This window comes from Phalacrocorax aristotelis, chromosome 5 (genome assembly GCF_949628215.1).
Source record: "Phalacrocorax aristotelis chromosome 5, bGulAri2.1, whole genome shotgun sequence".
NCBI lineage: Eukaryota > Metazoa > Chordata > Aves > Suliformes > Phalacrocoracidae > Phalacrocorax > Phalacrocorax aristotelis.
The window spans coordinates 44,393,361-44,417,779 of NC_134280.1; the positions used below are offsets into that span (position 1 = coordinate 44,393,361).

Below are 24,419 nucleotides of genomic sequence, written 5' to 3' on the forward strand. Positions count from 1 at the left end.
ACAGTAACACAAGCAGTGACCCTCATTCTGTGTAGATACACAGATCATATACTACAGCCAACATCTATTAAAAATCCAGCTGTATTGAAAAAGTATAAAAATGGTGTCTACAAGAGGTGAAATTTTTTCTGTGGGCTACAAAAATAATGTTTATGCATTATCATGAAAGCACCAGTATTTTACTTCATCGTGATGACACATATTTCATGACAACCAAGCATGGACCAATGAGGCATTTCGGAATCAGAATCAAACTCCAACACCTCCATAGTGTTACCAGCCTGTTTTACATCATGCTGAATTTGGGAAAGGGATGCTCGCTTGTTTTCAGACTACCCCTGCCAGTGCTTGTACATTATACGTTGTACAGGGTACATTATGTAAACTATATGTACTTCCTAACCACATTTGGGGTTTTAAAACATAAAACTGAAGCAAGCATGAAGACTTAATACACCTTCCTTTGAACTGATTAGCAAAGACAACAAAAACAAAGTGATAAATAATATTTTTTAACTGAAGAAACCAGAGCATATTTACTGTTTGAAAAGCAAGCATTTCAAATATGTTTGAAAAAAGGTAAGATGCTTCTAAAAGTACTGTGTTGCAAAAGGTGTTGTTTTCCATGCGTGAGTACCAGTTCAGAATAAATTTTCCTTTAAAATAGTTAATTATTAGAGAAAGGACCTAGAAGACTGTTGAAAAAATAATCTTCCTTTTGAGTAAAGATTCTTTCCAGAATTATTTGTTTCAGTGTGTATGAAACAGTAAAATAAAATACTCCCAAGACAACAAAACACTTTAAAGGCTTTAGGCAGTTGAGGTATTCCTAAAGACCACAGGTAGCTTCACTTCAATTTTAAAAAGTCCGCACTTCCACCACATAACTGAATAAAGATTGAAAGAAGAAGGTGGGTGGGAAACTCTTATCTGTGACCAGAGTTAAGTACAATTATCACTGTGCCAGGCCAGCAAGGTTTTCGTAGAGTGAGAGCTGACGCAAGTTTCAGGTCAAGGCCAAATTAGAAGAAAAATAGGAAGAAATTACCTCTCCTTTTCATTTATCACCCTCTAAAGCGTGATGCCCAGCGGTGTTCATCCCTCACAGACCACAGAGTGTCACCACTGTCCTAACAAACAGTTTTCGAAACTCACATTTGCTGCTGCCCAAACTCAGAGGGTAGGAAAACAAGCCAAGTCTGCAGCACAGACTGGGCAGCAGGCACAGCAGCTGCTTTGGTCTGTGCTGTTACTCAGAAGCTCCTTAAAGCTTAAGTGTTTATTAATACTTGGCTGTTGACTGAACACAAGTCTTGGTGCTTTGCTAGGTAGGCTCAGACCTGGCTTAATTTTTCCATTAGTTTTAGCCTTGGTGACAAAACCAACAAATCACCGATGTTCTTACTGAAGCACTAGAGCTGCTAAGGAAACATTTCTCTATAGTGCCACATTTGCAGTACATAGCATCAGCGTAACTCCAGTGTAACAAGAGGAAATTAGTTTACTGTAATCAACAGGACTTGTAAATAATTGTCACCTTATTTAGCGCATCAAACTGACTCCAGTTGCTCCTGCAGCACCACAGCTTGCTCAAGGACAAGAGACTTGGACAATTCATGTTTGAATTACTACAGAGGTGATCAGCAAGCTACCTGAGTGGAGCCAGAAGTGAGATACACTGGACAGCTGCCTCTCGCTGCAGTATGAGGGATAAACAATCCTGAAGAGCTGGGTTATTGGTCGAGGCTCAGCACCACATCCCCACAGCTGAACATGCTGTTCCTCCAGCTTGAAGTAGAGGAAAAGCAAGCTCCTGTCTGCTGAAAGCATAGGTAAACAGGAACTCCAGTTGCATAAATATTTGTATAAATTAATGCAGACTGTTGGTGGCATTACTGAAGTTTATAAGAAACAGAATTTTCACAGATTGATTTTTTTTTTTAAATTAAATAAGTGTGCTAAACAGATTTTGGAAGCATCCAGTAAGATGAACAGTCAGGAAAGACAGCTGACAGAGGACCTGTAAGGCACATAAGAGATGTGATGCTAGACTAATAAATAATGCAGCTGAATGACACAAAGCTGTCTGTCCACATTTTTTAATGAAGGGTTTGCATCCTTTTAAGGTTTAGCCATATGTGTTTAAGAGTTAGGCTAACTATATTCTTGGTGTGTAACGACCACATTTTTTCCCAATCCTTGCCTTATGAAAAAAAATACACCTGAGAAAAATGAGCAGTGCTCAGCACCTCCCTCTAGCACCCAGGACTGCAACAGCACATTACTCCTGTGTTGCTCTCCTCACTGACCTGCTCTTTTGCCAAAGTCACCTAGCACAGACCCCAGACTAGTAAGCTTGGCTGAATTGGCTGACTGCCTACCAAGCTTGCGTCTCCAGCCCATACTTTCCCATGCTTTGGTTCCCTAGACGTCATGCTGCAGGCACCGAAACTCACCTGTATGGAGCAGGAAGGGTTCAGGAGAGTGTATCAGCTTGGATTGTGCCACCTACATGATCCCATCTCGTAGTTTCAACTCAACAACGCACATTTGTGCTGTGTACAAAGCCGTGTGTACACCACCTTCCCAAGCAGGGAAGAGATGAAAAAAGAACTACTAACATATATATAATATTTCACTACATTAACAGATAGAGATTCTTGGTTCACGGACTCCACAAGCATTCCTAGATTCCTCCCTCTGCTTGGCAAACAACTGCGCAACTTATCTAGACTGACCCTATTCAGCCCTACTCTAAAACCATCCTATCAAGGCTAGGCTTCAATTTTTGACATCTAAAGCAAGGAATAAAGTACATCTGAAGTCTCTTTTAGAGCACCATGGGTGGGAAGCTATGCTGGGAAGCTGTGTATTTTTCATTATGGCTCCCCTATCCCAGGCACATCACTGCAGCAAGGAGCCTGCATTTTTTAAGAAGTAACACATTGCTGATTTCCATTACAACTAGCTTCTAACAACCACCCTCTTGAAGTCAAAAATACTTTGAAGATAATGAAGTAGATGTAATTATTAATGAAGACCAAATAACATCTACTTTTCCTAGCGAGTAATATTCCAACAGTACGTATAACATGTAGGAGACGGTACTTAGCTGGGGGGCAGAGAATGAACTTCTCAGCACTTTTTGTACACATATTAATTAGGAGACTAATATTCCAAATTTGCTCTGACTGTAGCCCATGGATTCTTTTTTTATTTTTCACCTGGCTTCCAGAGGTACAGGAGAACGTAATTTTAAAAAATCATTTAAAAGCCCATCCACATAAACAGGGCCCACATATGCTTTCAGAAACGGGAGTAAATTTTTTCAGAAAAAGGACTCAGAACCCAGGCTGCCCAATACAGAAAAGAACTTCCTCTCCTGCCAGGGCATGCTTGATTACTTCTGAAACAATTAGTAATTCAGTTATCATTTCGCTATGAAGAAGGAACAGCCTTTTTGATTTCTTTGACTTCCAAACTTTTATTCGAGCGGCTTTCATAATGCAGTAAAACTGCAATAATAAACTCATTCACTGCCTGTAAATAATCCATTTAGCAACAGACATCCAGAAATCTCTCAGGTCCTACAGGTGCAAAGTCTCCGCACTGCTTCAGCATCGAGGTTTGGTAACTGCCAGTGGCATCTGAGCAAGGACAGCTTCCAGGAGGACTCCACTGAAGCCATGCATTTGCCTCGGACAGCAGGCATCAGCAAACTCTCACACTTAATTCCTAAAAACCTGCTCTGGGGTAAGTGACACAACTAGAGTAACGCTCTCAGAGCGCTGGAAAAACTTTACTTTTGGGGAAAAAAACAGAATAAAGGAAAAAGCTTAATTGTCGCTCAGAGATTTACAGAGCTTTCAAAAATAAAAAGAATAAGTTACATAAATAATAGTTAACTTATTTGGGTCAGTGCATATACAGCATTTTGTATGATGAATAGGACTGTAGAGAAAGCCAGCTTCTTGGCTGCATGAACTGTTTTCTCTCAGGTATACTGCTAAAATAAATTCAGGTTTCAACTGTACTATGCTGGTGTAGTAGAGGGGATTTTTGCTTTTAACATGGAGATACAAACCAAAATCCAGCTGTTAGCTAAAGACACTCATCAAAGCCAAGTAATTCTGCATAGCAGCACACCCTGCAATATTTAGACCACAGCAGCACTACAAAAAGCTTTCCCTTTCTAAATGCATTACATGCCAGCCACGTCAAACAGCACAAAACCATCTAAATGGAATAATGAAGTACAGTATATTTACAATTCTCTCTCCTGTCTCTGAAATCTCTATTTCCCATAGAGTCTTCCTATCTTTGGAAATAACACCAGAAGTACTTCAAAATGTACTAGCCAACACAATACTATTTGCTTTTATTTCCCCAAGAGACAACTTGAAAGATTAACTAAATGTTGGCTATAGCAAGTACCTAAGACATGAGTAAAAAGAGAGATATAACTTGCATTTCTTTTGTTTGAATATTCTGTGTATTCACTATGCAAAACAAAAAAAAAAAAAAAAAAAAAAGAGTTGTGAAGGACTCTTAACCACTACCTTGGTTTATCCTCATCATTGAGGAAAAACTAGATACCCCTTGTACGGAAAATTTAGTGGCTACCCCATGTTTTATGTTAAGAGAGAATGTCATATATACAAAAAACCATAACCTGACAGAGGAAACAAAACTATTATTAGGAGGAAGTAGAAGTCAGAAAGCTGCAGCTTTAGAGAAGTTTCTTATTTGTCAAAATGTACTCTCCTTCCAAACTTTGAAAGCTAAGTGCAATAAAATGCTGAGAATTTTTGAAGGATTCTGTCCAAAACATTCTTTTTACTCTATAAATCCAAATAGAACACAGGGAAGTCGCACTTAGCAATGAAGGTTCAAACCTCACCTGAAAACTTGTACTTTTATGACACACACACACAGCACTTTGTTTTGACTGTACAGCAATTAAAACACTACCTTTCTGCTCTGACCGTTTCTTCCTCCTCCGTTTACAGCGCCGCCAAACTGCGCTGAAGAGGGTCCCCATGCCGAGAGCCATGGCTAGAAGAGATGCCATGCACACACCTGCAGCTGGCCACCACCAGCACAGCTTGTCAGCCTGCTGCACCCCCTCGTTCCCTCCTAACAAGGCAGCGATGTATTCCCGAAAGGAGGGTTACCCCTGTGTTGCCTTGCACTCGTCACCTAGCTGAGGCCCCTTCCCTCAAACCGCAGGATGTGCCGCACAATCCAATGAACAAAGACGAACAAATGCTGCAGCTCATCCCTACCTGCCGCAAGAGGCACATGTGACAATTAACCCTTTAGTAAGTGAAAGGGGCAAGGAAGGACAGCTTTCTCAGAAGGACAGTATTGAAGATTCCTCACTACAGGCTGTGGAAAGGCAAATTTATTTTTGTTATTGGAAAAGGAGCGCAACTCATGTATAAGGCTGAGGCCAGACCAAAATCTCAGAAATAAGCGACTTAAGCAAGGGAATGTTTATATATCCTAGTGCATGAAAACAAGATGCCTTCAGCATCCTTTATAATTGCTTCTTGCCTTCTTAGTTGTGTATTTCATACATTGCCGAGAAATGCAAAAACATATTTGTGAGTAGCAGGAATACACAAATACGCAAATCTCAAAGCGCAAAGTTTTAGTGGCATATTTTCCATATGACAGTTTATATGCCAAGTCCTATTGAGAAACTTCCCAATGTCAACACTAACTGTAGCATTTTCCAGCCTTTTTATGAACACAAAAGCAACATGTGACATTACAGGATACTGTGATATTATACTGTTTCCCCAATTTGAGCAACCACCTGAACACATGTTCAACCTGTGGGTCCTGTGGAACAGCAGCACAGACAGGGGGTTGCAGCTATCTTTTAATCCTGCCTGCAGATTAAACCTCACAGGACAAAAAACATCTTCCAGCAGGGGATGTTTCCAGGTGCAAGCTCCACAGATTTCTTCAGTGTGTTCCTGAGTTCAGGAGACTGGAATCTGGGGGTGTTACTCAACAGCCAGCTGGACATGAGCCAGCAGTGTGCCCAGGTGGCCAAGAAGGCCAACAACATCCTGGCTTGTGTCAGGAATAGTGTGGCCAGCAGGAGTAGGGAAGTGATCGCGCCCTGTACTCGGCACCAGTGAGGCTGTGCCTCGAGTACTGTGTTCTGTTTTTGGCCCTTCAGTACAAGAAAGGCATTGAGCTGCTGGAGTGTGTCCAGAGAAGGGCAACAAAGTTGGTGAAATGGCCTCAAGTTGCACCAGAGAAGGTTTAGATTGGATATTAGGAAAAATTTCGCCACGGAAAGGGTTGTCAGCCATTGGAACAGGCTGCCCAGGGAAGTGGTTGAGTCACCATCTCTGGAGGTATTTAAGAGGCGTGCAGACATGGCGCTTAGGGACATGGTTTAGTGGTGGACTTGGCAGTAGTAGGTGAACGGTTGGACTTGATGATCTTAAAGGTCTTTTCCAACCTAAACAATCCTGTGATTCTATTTCAGTAAACAGCATACTTTGTAAGAAGCAAAAAAGCAGCCTGTGAAACCACTGAGTTCTTTACCATAATTATTCCAGCTGTTGAAACTTTCACCACCTTGTTCTCACCACAGTGTGTATTTCTTCTTCTCTTTCTGGAAAGAGTTGCTGCATTAGGTATTGAAAGTTCAAAAGCTATTTTGCCTTCTTCAACAACTAATTTATCTGCCCTAAACTGACAGAGATTTGGTTTACAGGACTTGGTGTAAAGACTGAAAAACAGGCTCCACCAGCTCACCCCTGCAGCTCTCCTCTCCAAAGCAGCTCCTACACTACTGACCACTGCTCTCCCCAAAGCAAAGTGCCTCTAGGGTATGAGAATCAGGAGGAAGACCTGAGATAATTTTAGCTTGAAGAATGACAGTTTTCAATACAGAAAAAAAGTCTCTAAAATCTGACTACTGACTAAGGAACATACACAATGCAGCTGGGAGAGAAACTTAGTGACCCACTACATTCATTTGCAGTTGGCACATTAACAACAGTTTTAGGAAATAAAAAATATGCAATCTGTAATATACATAAGATTCAATATTCAATATCCAAAAATATTGAGTCTGCAATATTAGAACGAAGCAGGTTAAAAGCTGAATGCAAGGAGGCAAATGCGACATGCCAGAAAAAAAAAAGTGTGGCATTCAATTCTAACATGCACCTGGGAAGCAGTAAATCCTGGAACATCTTGTATTTCACAAATGCGACACCCATAGAGGCATCACGGAGAAACTGGATTACATTATCTCCAAAGAAAAAACAATTCCCAGGGGGATGTCGGTTACGTACCTACACATTTCAAATACTTCCATCTCACCTGCATCACTGAATTAGGAACCCAGAGACACTAAACAACTAAGGTGTCCTCCATCAAAACCCCAGAGGTAACCTAACCCAAGTGAAACCAGAGGCTACACAGCAAGACTGATGGAAAAGTTCGGTAGCTTCTCAATTCTCTCCTCTACCACCTAGACCACTGGAACAAAGCCAGCCTAGGTTTCTGTGGATTTAAGGCTTGCAAATACTGAGTGACAAAACCCTGTCTATCGCAAGTTCCACCTGCAGACCCTGTAGCTGTGGCACCTACAGCCCCTTCCTGTTTAGTTTCCCTAGCACCACGGGGCTCGAGGCCATGCTGCAGTCCATCTGCCAGACACAGCACTTAGCAAGTGTCTCCTTCACCCAGCACTCTTCTCAAAACTCATACAAATAATTATCACATCTTTAGGTACCCACCAGACTCACTTCAAATCAGAAAAGCTGGAAAGCTGCTAAGGAAAGGAGAAAAAGGACAAAAATAGTTTTATCACTGAACACAAAATAAAACTATTACTTTTTTTAAATATATTGCATGAACATCTCTATGCACCAAAAATACCCTTGCGAATCTCATTTACTTACAGATTTGACCATTCTTATCAACTGACTTTATACACTCTTTGAAGAGTCACACATTGTATTTTGTAAGCACTTAGTGATTTTTTTTTTCCCCACATGCAATTCATGTACTTTTCAAGCATGAGCATGGCATTACAAGACAACAGCAAGTTTTCCTTTAAGTTTTGTGTGCTGCAAGAACGAATATAAATTAGCAGCAACCACTTGAATTTGCACAGGCTAATTACAGACTGAGCATTTGCTCAGCACAGCAAATCTCAAAACACAAAGCTGCTGGCTGCACACCAGGAACCCCAAGAGCTCTGATACCATATGCCTCAGCTTGCAGTTCAACTCCTCAGGTGATTAAATCCTCCAAGAGCACCATCTACTGTTACACTATATAAATAATTGATTCTACATCTGTTGCTCCCTTGACCAAGGAAGTCTAAAGCCCAGCTCCAAATTAGAAATAACTTATAATTTTTGCAGATTTATTCTACAGTAAACTATTTTGGAACATGTATTTGTTATGAAGTTTTGTACCCTTTGCCTCTATTGTTCTTACTGGCTTATTTTGAGGATCGAACATCTAATTTTTAATCTACATTACTTCTGAAGGACTCCTCAAATACCCATGGCTGTCAGAAATGTATTTAAGATGTGCTTCCAAGAAAAAAGTGGTAACCATTCAGAGAAGAACACTGAGCAGCCTAGATCTCCCAGTAACATCAGTATTTTCATCATCATTTAAAATAATAGATGCAGCTACCCAGTGGTCGTAAGGAAAATAATAGCTAATTGAAAAAAAATCTAAAATAGTTTTAAAGGAGGTTAAAAAGTCTCAAAAATCTTGAAGTTCTTTTATAAAAAGAAGAGTCATGCAGGTAGGTTAATGTTTGGCATTAGGAGACAGACTTGTAAATTGGACATATTTCCTCCTTTCCCACCACAATCCGTTACCAATCTCAGCTCAAACCCTCAAACTCTCAAGTCCTACATACCAGCCTGGCATATTTATGTTATTAATATGGATTGGATACAAGTTTGTGGCCAGAAGGATAAGTAACTTTTTGTAATGTGTACATCGACTTGATACAGTTTGACATTTCTTAACAATATTTTCTCTATTTTCAAACTGAAGATACTTTCTACTTTCAAAATACCTTTTGAGGGGTTTAGTGTACAAACATAAATTATAGTTATATATAAAATAATAAAGTTTTAAATGACTCCTTAAATACATTAAGATGAATTGTCTCCTCCACATTATGATCTGAATGAATCAATCTGAAAACAAAGAATCTTGCTAGATATTTGCAAATATGGCCTGCTTACCTTTTTAACTAATAGAGACACATGCTGATTCTGCAACCTGCAAGAAGAGGAAACACAGTTAGTATTTTTTCTCTTTTACAAATTTAAGTACATTATAAATGTCAACTCCTGACCTTAAAAGGGACAAAATTCTGATTCTGTGAAAACAAAATAGTCCATACTGTATATACACATAGAGCCAACTCTGGTGTAAACCCAGCAAAGGGAGGAGGATAAAACAATTATGGATATTCCTGGTGGGGAGGAAAAAAAATTTCAAGACTGAAGCTGCTTGGTACCCGGGGCCAGGAGAAACATCCCAGAGGCACAAGCAGCTACTTAGCAGAACCCAGTCTGCAACCTCTGCACCTTCTAGCAGAAAGGGTCAGCAAAAAGTTTGGCCAATGGTGGCTTGAAACTAAAATCAACTTCTGTGTTATCACACCCGACTTATCCTGCAAACAAATCTAAAGTTGTCATCTTGTTAGACTCTTTTATAAATTTAGATCTTAAATTTTATTTTTAGTGGTTTATTTTAGTCCACATAAACACCACCTCACACTACAACCCCCTTTTCAAACACTAGTTTTCTTGATACTACTGGCATCAGCTTCCATCCTCCTGAAGTGCCTGTAAAACTGGAAAATCCCTCAACTACCAGCAGTGGGGTAGGAAAAAAATGGGTAAGAAGGAATCAGGATAACAGGAAGGACTAACGCTACAAGAAATTTTCTTTTATTTCCATAAATACATATAAACTGCACAGCTGTTCCATCATGAACGGATGGTTTTACTTTTACAGATAGTCTCCTAGTTATAAGAAACTATTTATGTGACTTTATCAATGTGAAGATACACTATTCTAAAATAGTTCAGCAAATCACAGAAGCTATTTCCAAAGCAACAGAGTATTTCAGTTGAGTGGCTATGTTCTACAAAAACACACATACAGTCCAGCAGTTGATCAGAGTGGAGACACCACCTGTACCTGCAAAAGATTTTGATATTTGCACCCTGAAAAGAAAAATTCTCTGCTGTTACACTGCCCACAAGAGGGTGCTGGCACCCTACAAAAGCCTTCACTAAATTTTAGTTATACAGCATGCACAGCACAGCTATGTACAATACAAACTGATGGACGCAGATATATCTTAAACTGTTTTAGTCAAGTTAGACAACAAGGGATCTGACACACTATTTAAAGTCTATATACTAGAAGATTGCATTAATTCAACCTTGGGTTTTTTTCAAAGACATTTCAATTTCCCAACACTTCCTGGTGGCGTTTTCCAATAATCCAGAAAAATATGCCAATAATATATTGGTCTTAGCATGAAGTAGTAAAAATGCCTAGAACAACACAGTGTCAGCTGAAGTCAGCTTCCCATGCTGCAAGCCCAACAAATGGGGATACAGCACTTACAGCATGATGATTTACCATTTCCCTTAATATTTTCCCAACCTAGCAGCCTCACATCCACAGTAAAAACTCTTCCAAACCTTTGGGATATGAACTGTGTGTGACATGAAATTCCAGTAATTGAGGCAACATCCAAAAAACTTTTTTTAAAAATTAGTTTTTGATAATTCCCATTCTACCTGAGCATTGCTTTATTTGAAGTTATAATTAATCCTGAGACAACACAACTGCTAGTATTTTTTAACTAAGTTTTTACATTAGTATAACCTCAAGTTGTTTTAGAAATTGCATTCCTTATATGCCGTATTACCCCAGTTGGTAATTCCTCAAGTTTCAAACAAACTAAACAAACATAATTCATGAGGTTTGAGACTTAAAATAAGTTTATATAAGGATTTTTTTGTACTTCATGATATTGACAGCTGCGGACAGTTTTACAGGGTTAAGAACCAGCCCACAGGCATGGCACATATGGAACAGTTTTACAGTACTAAAGAACGTATCTACAGTGAAAATCCAAACATTTATCTTCTAACTCTTAGTTTTCTAGCTGGCAAGCCGCAGCAGTCCAAGTCTGCACTGAAGCAGGTAAGCAGCAGCCGACAGGGTGCGCAGGGAGGACAGGCGGGGCCAGCTCGCCGGGACGGTGCTGGGTGCTGCTTCTGCAGGGCATGGCCACGCTGGCACCACAGCGCCTCCGCCCACACCCAAGGCACTATATTCATCTGCCCACCATCAGGAAAAAAACGCCTTTTTTTTGTTTTGAATAAAGCATTTTTAGTCTCAATCAAACTAGGCACACCATGCCATTTGCGCTGTTTTTTTTGCAGGGGGCAGAGCCACACGTGCAGACACCTGGGGCTGCAAGGGCGTTCACTCAGCAGAGGGTCGCTTTGCCCTAAGGTTTCCTCCTGCGCCTAAGTCAGCAGAAAAGGCCCCTGCAAGCCAGTCTCCAGCCCCGAGCTCGCGGTCCGGCTCTAACCCTCTCCACAGCAAGCACGGGCTGACAAAGACAGCTTTGCTGCTGAAGGACTGTGAGCAGTACAGAGAGGCAGAGGAAAGTGAGACTTGTAACACCTTAAACCAGTAAAGATGCTAAATGGGGAAGAAAGGGAAATGCCACTACGTTGTAAAAACCAGGAACAGTCCTCTCTTCTACACATTCTACTTGGCTCTGGCAGGTGGCAGGTGGAGACCTCATGGCTTGCTCAAGCCATAACAGGCTTCCCCACCACCTTTTGCAGATTATGTTTATCATTTATTCTGAAACACTCAAAGATTCAAACCAGTTCAGGAACAAATACAGACATAAATTATTTTTTCAAACATTCTCTCACCAAAAACAGCTTCACGTATTCACACAGTATGTTTCATTTCTGATTTTTTATTTTGTGATCCCCTACGTTTGAAAAAAATATATTAACAATGTGTTGATGTACTGGTTATTTATGAAGTATGAAGTCTGAATATAAAATTTCTATACTGAAACAACATTATTTCAAAATCAAAGATTAATGCCCCTCCTCCCTTTTACAGGATCACGACATCCCATGTATAAGAGCAGTTACCTTAGAAGAGAATGCAACGGAAGCCAAAGGAATTATTCACGTGAGCAAAATTACCATAAATGCCTTCAGGGGAATCTAGGCTTTGATCTTGTGTATCATTATTTCACTATAGCTAATGTTTAAATATTTACATTACTCATTTAGCTGTTTTAAACATTAATCAAATTTAAATAGTACAATAGTGCAATCTAAAGACTAAGCAGCAACTTCTGAAAGACAAAGGAATTTGAGAAATCAATTGAAAGTAAATTTCTCTGTTCCATATTAGTACTTTTTAGACAACAGCTTCTCACCCCTCCTGAGTTGATGGACCACAACATGGGCACTAGAGGGGTAAAGCCCCTCCCACTCTAAGGGAAGATCAGGTTCATGACCACCTGAGGAACCTGGACATACACAAGTCTATGGAACCAGATGAGATGCAGCCCAGAGCCCTGAGGTAATCGGCAGATGAAGTTGCCAAGCCACTCTCCATGATATTTGAAAAGTCACGGCAGTCAGGTGAATTCCCCCCAGTGACTGGAAAAAGGGAAACATTGTGCCCATCTTTAAAGAGGGTAAAAAGCAGGACCCAGGGAACTACTGACCTGTCAGCCTCACCTCCGTACCTGGGGAAATCATGGAACAGACCCTCCTAGAAGCTATGCTAAAGCACATGGAGGACAGGGAGGTGATTTGAGACAGCCAGCATGGCTTCAAAGAGCAAGTCCTGCCTGACCAACCTAGTGGCTTTCTATGATGGAGTGACTACATCAGTGGACAAGAGAAGAGCTACAGATGTCATCTATCTGGGCTTCTGTAAGGCCACTGACATGGTCCCCTGGAGCATCCTTTTCTCTAAATTGGGGTGATACAGATTTGATGGGTGCACTATTCGGTGGGTAGGAAATTGGTTGGACAGTCTCATCCAGAGGGTAATGGTCAATGGCTCAATGTCGAGATGACAAATGGTGTCCCTCAGGGGTCTGTACTGGGACCAGTGCTGTTCAATATTTTCATCAATGACAGACAGTGAGATCGTGCCCACCTTCAGCAAGTATGCAGATTACATCAAGCTGAGTGGTACAGTTGATATGCCAGAAGGACAGGATGTCATCCAAAGAGACCTGGACAAGCTGAGGAAGTGGGCCTGTGAGAAACTCATGAGGTTCAACAAGGCCAGGTACAAGGTCTTACACCTGGGTAAGGGCAGCCCCCTTATCAATACAGGCTGGGGGATGAAGGGATGTAGAGCGGCCCTGCAGAGAAGGACTTGGGGGTACTGGTGGATGAAAAGCTGGACATGAGGCAGGACTGTGTGCTTGCAGCCCAGAAGGCCAACCATATCCTAGGCTGCACCAAAAGCAGCGTGGCCAGCAGGTCGACGGAGGTGATTCTGCCCCTCTGCTCTGGTGAGACCCCACCTGCAGTGCTGCATCCAGCTCTGGGGTCATCAGCATAGGAAGGACATGGACCTGTTGGAGCAGGTCCAGAGGAGGGCCACAAAAAGAGAGGGCTGGGGCACCTCTCTTATGAGGACAGGCTGAGAGAGTTGGGGTTGATCTGCCTAGAGAAGAGAAGGCTGTGGGGAGACCGTATTGTAGCCTTTCAGTACTTAAAGGGGAAACTATAGGAAAGATGGGGACAATATTTTTAGTAGGGCCTGTTGTGACAGGACAAGGGGTAATGGTTTCAAACTAAAGGAGGGTAGATTTAGACTGGATATAAGGAAAAAAATTTTGTCAATGAGGGTGGTGAAGCACTGGAACGGGTTGCCCAGAGAGGTAGTAGAGGCCCCATCCCTGGAAACATTCAAGGTCAGGTTGTATGGGGCTCTGAGCAACCTGATCTACTTAGGGATGTCCCTGCTCACTGCAGGGGGGTTGGACTAGGTGACCTTTAAGAGTCCCTTCCAACCCAAACCATTCTACGATTCTATGATTCTAAGAAAAAGATTAGTCTGGACCACAAACTGCAGATGAGCACCTAGGCTAGAGGGCTGGCGAGGACTGGACAACCCACCCTTCCCAGCTGTCATGACCCATTCTGGTTCTAGAAGATGCTCCACTAAGACATGGACATTCCTGCACCAACCAAGAATACTGCTGAAAGCTGTTGTCTCTGCTACCGTGAGCAACCTGTGGTTTCTGCTTAACACATCCTAAAAAAACACACCTCTAAAACCTCCTGCATGCTTGTTCTACATATGTTCAGCGTATACTAGAAGACTGCAAATCTTTCTTCATTAGAACACCAACAATGTTTATAAGACTTCAGAGCAAGGCAGGCTATTTATTTTCGTTCTTGCTTCCTCCCTAAGATAAGATCCACATGAGCTACATGGACATTTTGTACCTTAACATTAGACATCAGAAAAATGCCTCAGAAATCAATGTTTAGTAAAAAGATGCAAAATACTTATGACTCATTCTAACAGTGTTCAAAACCATGAGATTATGTCCTGCATTAAGGATGTATGAGTATCTTCTCTGGCCTTTACTGTGGGAAGTCACTCCCCACGGCCCTTAAATATTAAGTTTACTGCTTCAGAACCACTGAAACAACGCACCTTATTCACAGACTTCTACTTCTAAACACAGGACAGGAAGACCAACCTGCTGCCAGGCAGAAAAACAAACCGCTGCCATCAGCTGCTTCCAGCCACCGGTGTAACAAATGGCTGCTGACAAAGCTAGGAGACAGACCAGCAATTAGCAAAAGTGAGGTGAAGTATGACCATGCCAAGCAGTACCTGGTAACAAGACGCACCTCACCAGGACCTCCTAGACCACTTCTGCAGCCTGAAGAATCAATACGATTTATTGCTGGATTTAAAAGCAAAGCACTGAATGACACTAGGGTTACCTATCTACACCTGGCAGAGGACAAGTGACATGAAGGAGATTAAAAACCCCTCCTCTTGACAAGATCCAAGGGGCACAGATGTATTCACACACACAAATGACTGCAGAAAAAAACATCTCATGCAGCCCAGCCAGAGTTTCATTAATTTTATCAGTAAGATTAGAAGGCAACTTGATCACAGTTTATAGCGCCTATATGAAGATAAAACAGCAGAAGAGGGTACTGCAGCTTCAATAAAAAGGGTACACCAAGATAGAGGCTGGAAACACAGATATTGTTTGTGCATGTTTCAGGCTTAGCCTTTCACATGAATCACAATGCTAACCATTCTCCATCAGCTTGCAGCTCACCAGCAGCTTCCCCCACCAGGGGAAACAGCATGAAACTGCAACCACTTTGCACAAAAAGCCAGGAAGCACAAACTAAATCAGGGAAACAAAAATTATGAATTGCACGTGTGTACTACCAAAAGCCAGGGCACCCAACAGCAGCAACGGGACTCTGTCATCCCAGCAATCATCCTACTCAAGCAGGCAGGTTGTGGTCACTGCCAGTGCATGCTTTGTTATTATTATTTTTTAAATGATATTTTGTATTTAACATGGGAGGATGTCAGAGCTCTTTAATCCGTTGGCTTTAACTTGCACACTACAGGAACTCCATGCACAGGGAGTTCTAACTAAAAGACTGCAGAAGAAACCTGAATCATGCTGTTTTCCCCGAACAAGGACTGGGGTGTGATTAGCTGGAGATCACGTTTCCAGGTCAGTTGTTTTTCTCACTGCTTCCCTATTTATGCATATATACCCATTTTGTGCTCTGGGCAGAGCTGAAGACTGCAGGAGAGAGCAACACAGGGACAGGAGAGGGGCTAAGCTCCAAAGGAGCTGGGAAGTGGAAGAGTAGCCAAAGGCTGCAGAGAGCTGTAACTTTTGCCCTTCTCTTGCATAGGGGAATGCTCACACCTTAGTGCGCTCAGGTGTCCCCCACCATCCCAGTCCGGCTGCAGCCATTTTCACAGCACAACCCTGGCGATGGACCACGAGCAAGGACTCTGACCTCCCTGCAGGCATCTTGCGGCCCTTGCCCTACCACACAAGGTGAGAAAAGGGGAATCACACAAACTGCCTCGATGCAGTAGGGAGCCAAAAAAGCAGCTCCTGCATCTTATATTGGGTTTTCTTCCCCACAGATGCCTGCTCTCAGGCTGTCACAGCACATGGGGAGAGCGCACAACGACAGCAGCCTCAGCAAGCCAAACTCAAAGCACCCCATGTTTGTAACTCAAGTCTGACCAACAGTCTGCATTTCCATGGTGGCAGCTTCCAGGATTTTTGCATGTATGTCTCATCACTGCAATGTTTCTGGAAGAACCAGCTGAGGGACTTCCAAGAATATGAAAGTGTTACCTTTCATTTCTAAAAAAATCTCATTTATGCTTTCCCCCCACTACAAATATGAGCAGATTTGAAGAACTTCAAGCTAACTTTTGAAGGGCTCAACTCCCAGTCAGTCCTCCAGGTTTCTGGAAGCCTTCCTCATGACCTGGCAGCTACAGCTGGCTATCGGGGATGTCCTAACACAAGACTGACTGAAACTGTCCCTTCCAGAGTAGTTCCTTGTGTTATTCAGTATTAAATATCTGTATGTTTAAAAAAAGAAAAACAACCAACCACACTTATGGTGTAAAATCTGACTTCCATCATCACTCTGGTGCGTGGGCAGAGTGTTTGCCATCACAGAACATTAGACATTTTACAGCCACATTGTGCAGAAATGGTACTTACCACCTTCTTACTCCAGAAATTGTAATACAACACTGAGTTCGAAAAGACCAGCAAGGGAAATGCCGGGTAGAGTTTGGATAGGGCAAGAGGAGAGAGAGAGAGAGGGAAGATAATGGCATGGCCCAGGCACAGGTCAGGATGGGATGTCCTTGGTTTGCATTACTTGCATACAGAAAAAGGTTTGAGAAGTCTTGTGAGTTGTGATTCAAACCACAGCTGAGCGCAAATGGACCCAAACCTGTGAGTGTACCAAGACAGAGACTCAATACTACAGAAGACAATTTTGATGCATTACCTCCATAGGCTGAGTTGTCAGTAGGTAACAATATACTCATTTTCATTAGTCTTTCTGAGTTCAGATAAAGTTTGATAAATAGATTTTTAGACAATATAACATCTCTTGAGTATTAAAAGTTGCTCCTGATAGCCAAAGAAAATTAGGCCAATGAGAGCAGAAATACTTATGCCTACTTTATCTACTAAATTATACAAAGACAAAGAGGCCCCAAAGAATCTCCTAGCAAGACAAATCTGAAACTACATATATTTAAGAGAGGGAGAAGTAATCGGTCAGTAATGAAAGTTCCAGACACAGACAAAATTTTTATCTTACCTTTTGTGTGTTTGAAAAGTTCCATTAAAAAAAAAAAATTTTAAATACTAGGGCTGAAAATATTTGGTTAAAGGACTGTAACCTTGCATAGAAACACAGATGTTCAAAACGCAGTGAGCTGAAACAATTCACTGTACTGGTCCATAGGAAATACAAAATGCTTTTCCAACTTACACCGAAAAAACCACCTCACTCAGCGTTTGTGGGCTGTTGAGCCACATGGCTTCCCAGAGCACAGAGATTCCCATATTGCTTGTGCTTTTTTTCCAGGAGCATCCCAACCAGCTCAGCTTTACCCAGCTGTGACACCTGCTATAGCTGTACACCAGGAGCTTCACCACATCTCAAGCTGCTGCAGCTCCCAGTGCAGCCACAGCCAGGCTGATGCTCAGGGGGGCACTTACTGAGTTGGCAGAAGTGGCGATACAGCACCCTTAACCATCAGGCTGTGCTGTTCCCTTCCCGGTGGGGTGAAAGCTGGCTTATATTTCAAACTACTAATATTCAGGTCATTCCAACAAAAACAGAGGGAAACATAAAATACAATGTTTAAGACAGAATGCAAAGCTCAGCACCTGCTGAAGTTAAAGTTACAATTCATGGCTAGCAGATTTTATGTCTACAACATTCAGCAAAAACCCCAAATACAGGATCCAGATGATCCCAAAAATCAAAACAATCAAATGGCAGGGCATGAAGGCAAGTATTTCTCTGCAAAAGCTGGATGATTTGCTTCTCCAAAGTACCAATCTTTTATAAACTCATGGGAACTTTGGAGTTGACTCTCTCCTCGATCAACAGAGGAAATACCACTTCTCTGATTTAACTACCACAGGTCTCAGCAAGTGCCATTTTCCGCTATAAAAAGGTTCCTAGCTAGCTAATCCATTGGTTCTTATGCCAAAAGCTGCCCTCTTCCATTTATTTTTTTGGGGGGGTGGTTTCTCCACCCTTTGTGCATTTATAGACACAAGTCCTTTCCAAATTCATTAGTTTTCCTTGAAAGCGAGGGTTAGTTACTTAAACGGTGGTTGCTCACAAATCTATGCTACGGTAATAACAGCTGCCAGTTACTCTGTGTAGTAAAACTTATTTTCTAAGTTAGAAAAGAGGGGTGAAGAAATTTTGGTCTTAAAAAAAGGGACAAAATATAAGTCACGTGGTTTTTTACCCCCATGAGTTAACCAAATCTAAGTCTTAATAATGGGTGAGAGAAATGGTATTTCAGTTACACATATTGACCTTCAGATATTATTTTTAATATAATTTAGAGTAATTACAACATCTTGGGTTTTTTGTTGTTCCCACATTGGTTCCTCAGCTTTGGTACTGCCATGTATATTTTCATCTCTGCTGCTGTATCTATATACCCAAGGTTGTGTGAAGTCTATACTGCTGCTACTGCTGTTTTCTTGGATGGATCTTCATTTTGAATCCACAAAAGCATTTTCCTGATTCATAAGCAATACAGCCTTTTAACTGTGATAACTGCGAAAGCTGGACAAATATTTATATGGTGGAAGATGCAAAAAATATTTTTAGAAGAAAAAAACCACACTTTGAATGGGAATTAATTCCTCTATATATTAGCTGAGCCAACTGTTGAGTAAGACTGGCCAAAAAGAAAGTCTTGCTGAGCAAGAGCAGAAGGAAATGCTTCAGAGAGGATCACATACCCCATGGGTCTGCAGCGGTCAAACTGTGCATTATTGAGCGCATCCATGAAGCACTGGTTAGAAGCAGGCGTACTGACCCAGATTTTCAGATGGTTTTTCCCAGTGTACCCCCTCTCAAGAAACTGCACATTTTTTGTAACAGTCACCATCACCAGTCAGATGCGGACATGACAGAGTTGGAGTTAATACCACTCATATCAATAAAAATAAATCAATATGGTATTTGATAGAACACCACAATACTTAACTAGTTCTGCAGAGATGCTAGCAACTTCCAGAATGAGAGTGCTTAAAGAGAGATAGGACAGAGATCTGCCAGAGCATACATTTTGTTGAGGAAAATTTACCAATACAACAGAATTATTTCTATCAGGAATTTATCATTCCACAAGGCATGGCAAAATTGCATACAGGACCCTGCCCATCTTTGCCACCTCTTGCAAACCGACATCGTTTCAAAGCAGAAGGCAAATAGGAGAGGACTGCAAGGTGATATATGGCCTAGGGAGTTCAAGGGAAGTCTCCCAAGAGCTGCTCAGTCTAAGAGAATAAATCAGAGTACAACTGTACCAAATACAGGGGCTAGAGGAAAAAAGGAGAAGCAATTATCTGTCCTGGAAGGGAGCAGTGTACAGAACCAAATGAGGTTTTTGTATGAAGGCAAAAAATAATCAATGCTTTTCAGGCAGAACTGATACATGCTGCAGATGACAGCAGAGGAAGGACTACACTGGATTAGCCAGAAGCGCCGTCATTGTTCTACACCCTTTCAGAAAGCATTTCCAGGTGGCCCCAGGAGGAGGAGAGCTACCAGCATCCCACACGTGACAGCGAAGGGCAGCAGCTGAGCAGTACCCAGGAAGGATGCGTAAGCTGAGGGAAGCCAGCCTTCACCTGGGGCACAAGGGTCACCTCCCCATGATTTTGCTGGAAACCAGAGTGCCATGTCTCTTCTTAGGCCTGCTTGGTTGCATCTCCACTCCAGTCAAAACCCAGTAACTGTGGTGCCATCCAAGGTGCCTACTGTGGTACAGGATGCTACTGCCATCCCACCTCATGGGGCATGTACATACCCATACCGCCACCACATCCCTCCTCCACCTCTGGCACTTCCCACACATACACCAACACACACATAAGGTCTAAAGATCACCCCATCACAGGTCCCCAGGAATTTAAAAAACAGCAAGAGATTAACAGAGGGATGAGCACTGCTTCTGTACAGACTATGCTACATCACCTCCTGTAACTGTGGAAATTCCCCACTCCCTTGGCACACAGACAACAGGGAGGCAAATAACTCAAGATGTAAAATTTGTTTCAGGTTCACTCCAACAGAATTACAGAGTGAAAGATCCATTTAACGCAATCAAGACTACCTAAGTGATCTCAGCCACCGAAGCAAGGAGTACATCAGTTCATATGTGAAGAAATCATGTTGCTGAGTGGAATTTAGATTGTGCTACTGTAGTGCCCTTTTACTGTACCTAAATTATTTTTAGACTGAAATTTTTATTCTGGACAAAGTACTGAACATAAAATATGCATATATTTCATATATATACACCTATACAGCACACATTTTCTGTGAAAAGGAAGCTATTCATTAAGAAATATAGGGAGTTGGCTGTTCTCTTGTTTAGCTGCACTAAACAAGAAACTAAGACTCTAGCTCTGTGAGATGAAAAACCCCGATTTTAGGAGGCAGCAGCCTCCTAACACAGATCCAAAAGTCATCTATTTGAAAGTATCCCACCACACACACATTAAAGTAGTATTCACTGCCAATGCTGCCTGAAGTCCAGCAGATTGCTGGAGCAAGAGCAGTTTGTATGTATCTTAAGTACCAGTGGATGCAAAAACACACATTTATACTCACTTTCCCGGACTCTGCACATCTAGGGGATCCTGCTGTTTTCAGACTTCTCAGAGGGAACTGCTGTTTCCATGTTTCACAGGACAACCACCATACCTCCCTATCAGAGGAACCCATACCATTGGTGCTGAGAGAAGCTGCATATGTTTATAACAGGGCCGGCAAAACCGGCTTCAGAAGTATCATGGTTCACCTTCCCACCTGCTGGCTGTTAAACCCGACTGAACCCAACATGAAAAGCAAGCAGTTTTGCCTAAAGAAAAAGTGCATGAGAAGGTCAAAGGAAATGGAAAATGACCAGTGGAGTTGGGAATACCGTCTAATACTGCTGAGTATTACCTGGGCTACAAAAAAGCTAGCCATCGTGATCTGAAATGCGGGGGGGTGGTGGAGGAGAAGAATGTACAGACTAGTAGTAACAGCGGTTATATTAAGGTACATTATATTTACTCCACCTCCAGGAAACATGACCATGGCCTGACATTCCAAGTGTGTATTATTTCTAGCGTGCTGAAGCTGAATACAGCGACAGCGCACACTTTGTACTTTTGGCAAGCTGGGGTGAGCAGCCCACATCCGACACAACACACCTCCTGCCCTGCTCCCAGGCCGTGGGCCCAGCACCGGAGCAGGCCGATCTCGGCAGGGCAGACTCGAAGCCTCCGTGCAGGAGGCGGGATTCCCCGCCGGCCACTGCCGCGGGGCCGCCGGGGGTGGCCGGGAGAGACGGGGCGGCCCCGCTCGGCACCACGGAGAGCTCCCTCTCTCCCTCCGTGGGGACCCGCAGCCGCCCACGCCGGCCGCCGGAGCAGCACGGCCCGTGGAGCAGCGAGACAAAACCCCTGGCAACCCGCCCCCCCCCAACCCCCGCTTCAGCCCTGAGGCGGGGGCGTGTGACACTCCTACACGAGGAGACTGACAGATGTCAATCACCACCTGGGGGTTTTCAAGTCGATCACCCCTCCTAAAAGAGAAAATAGTTTGCCACGAGACAGACTTTTTACTTTCAAAGCAGGTACAAAAGAAAAAACCCCACCCAAATAACATTCCACAGACCACATCTAAGGAATTTGTACACAGAAACATTGCCCTCATCAGCACCAAAGAAACAAGGGGGGCGGGGGGGGGGAACACAGAAGAATCACAGATTCATTAAGGTTGGAAAAGACCTCTAGGATCATCAAGTCCAACCGCCAATCCAACACCCCCATGCCTCCTAAACCATGCCCCCAGGTGCCACGGCTACATGTTTTTTGAACACCTCCAGGGATGGTGACTCCACCACCTCTCCGGGCAGCCTGTTCCAATGCCTGACCACTCCTTCAGTACAGAAATTTTTTCTAGTATCCCATCTAAACCTCCCCTGATGCAGCTTGAGGCTGTTTCCTCTCGACCTGTCACTAGCAATTTGGGAGCAGAGACCAACCCCCACTTTGCTACAACCTCCTTTCAGTAGTTGTAGAGACCGATAAGGTCTCCCCTTGGACTCCTCCAGGCTAAACAACCCCACTTCCCTCAGCCGCTCCTCACCAGACTTATTCTCCAGTCCCTTCACCAGCTTCACTGCCCTTCTTTGGACACCCTCCAGCAACTCCATGTCCTACATGAAGTACACAAAGACTGATGCTATCTCCCAAAAATATAAATAAATGATGACCTAGGCAATAAATACAAGCCAAAGACCAAAATAACTTCTTTCTTCCAGGCAAGTTCATTCATAGATCTTATTAACAGTGAACCTGGTTCCTTTATGAACTCAGGGGCAGCAGGAGGAAAAGCATAAGAAGATTAGGTTAATACTATATTTAAGCATATGTAAGGACAGTGAATGAAATACTGATTATCCACTCACTTAATTTGAAAAAACCCAACTACTTACTAAGAATAGTTTTCAGGGGATAAGAGAAGAGAAACTAGGCTGCACTAGGAAAAAAAAACAGACACAGCTACAGTAGTACTCACTATCCCTCATTATCCGCATTCATCAGTGCTGAGGTCTATGGAAATCAACTTTGATACAAAAGCATCAATGGGAATAAACCCAAAGGCTTTCAGACTAATGCACCCTTTGCACAGATGGGAATTATTCCCAACTCATTATCATTGTCATGGAAAATGGCAGAGCTGGGTTTAACGTAACTTCCCAGATTTTTGCAAAGAGGTTCAAAGACACAGGGGGGAGGGGTTGAGGAATCAGACTTCAGACTTTACTACGACGGAAGGACCTGAAAGTCCTCATGGAAGAGAGGGCAAGCACCCGAACTCAAGCTCCCATTGGTTCGAGCACAAAAGGTAGGCTTCAGTGTTAGGGGAGGATTTTCTGAAAAAAATAAGAGAGCTTTCTTGAAAGCTCTTTAGTCTTGGAGACTTTTGCCCCTTCACCTGTACTTTGTCAAAAGCACAGGCACATGTGCTCCCAACCAGACCTCCACACTTTTGCTCAAGTCAGCTGTACTTTTCTGCTTCACATTCTTAAGAGCTACTAACTCAGCGGGTCCCAGTTTAGCTTCTGATTAATCAAAGGCTCATTAGCAATTGAGGCAATCACAAACTTACAGGCAGCAGACATGCCCTGATAGATCAACTCCACTCTTGCCATCCTCCAAAGGATGCCTGGGCATGGGCTCCCACCTCATGCCTCTGTGCAAGCTGAAGCACAGAGGTGGAGACGAGCAGGAGACCATTAAAAGCACGTTCCCGGTGCAAAAATGCTAGCATACACACCCAACACACAACTGCCAGGATCACTGGTTCAAGTTAAGCATTAATTTCCAGCTCCGCTGTGTTATCAAAACACAGTATCACGCAACATCAAACTGCAGAATACCACTTGGCACTGGTAAGCAGCAGGAGATAAAAGGCATCTGTAAAAATACGACTACAAGAATGTCTGTATAATACACATTAAATCCCAGGAAAGCACACCTGCTCTCAGCACTTGAATGACGACTTCTCCAGCTGTAGGAGTGCTTCTAACCAAGAGAGGAGCTGCAGCTCCAGAGAGCACATCAAAGCCAACGCTGCTGAGAAAATGGAAGCATAGTGCCACACAGCTGCTCTGAAAAGCTTCAGGAGAAAAAAAAAATGGGAACACGATTTAGCCCAGTTGAAAAAGATGACTCTGGTTTAACATGGACTATGACCATAATTCACAGTTGCCTGTGGCTCCACACCTTCAAAATGGCACCCAGACTTTGTGCAGACTCCACAGGCAACAGATCCAAGGGGCTGCAAACCTACACAGTCAGTGTCCGAAAGGGAACATTCAACCAAATTAAAAGTTTCAGCTATCAAAATTACCAAAACTTAAGTGAGGAAATAACACTATTTCTCATACAGATTAAGCAGCTATCATGAAGGAGATCTCTCCTCTCTCTTCATTAAAGCCCTTGCTAATTTCCATAG

General features: G+C 42.7%; 1 protein-coding gene across 3 annotated transcripts in view; it reads right to left on the reverse strand.

The window, feature by feature from the left end:
- The window catches only part of ADARB1 (adenosine deaminase RNA specific B1), an 88,623-nt gene that overhangs the window by 57,022 nt on the left and 7,182 nt on the right, over positions 1-24,419 (reverse strand). For all 3 annotated transcript variants that reach the window (XM_075094210.1, XM_075094212.1, XM_075094211.1), the window contains exon 2: positions 9,252-9,288. The gene's annotated coding sequence lies outside the window, so the exon portion shown is untranslated. The remainder of the gene's footprint in view (positions 1-9,251; positions 9,289-24,419) is intronic.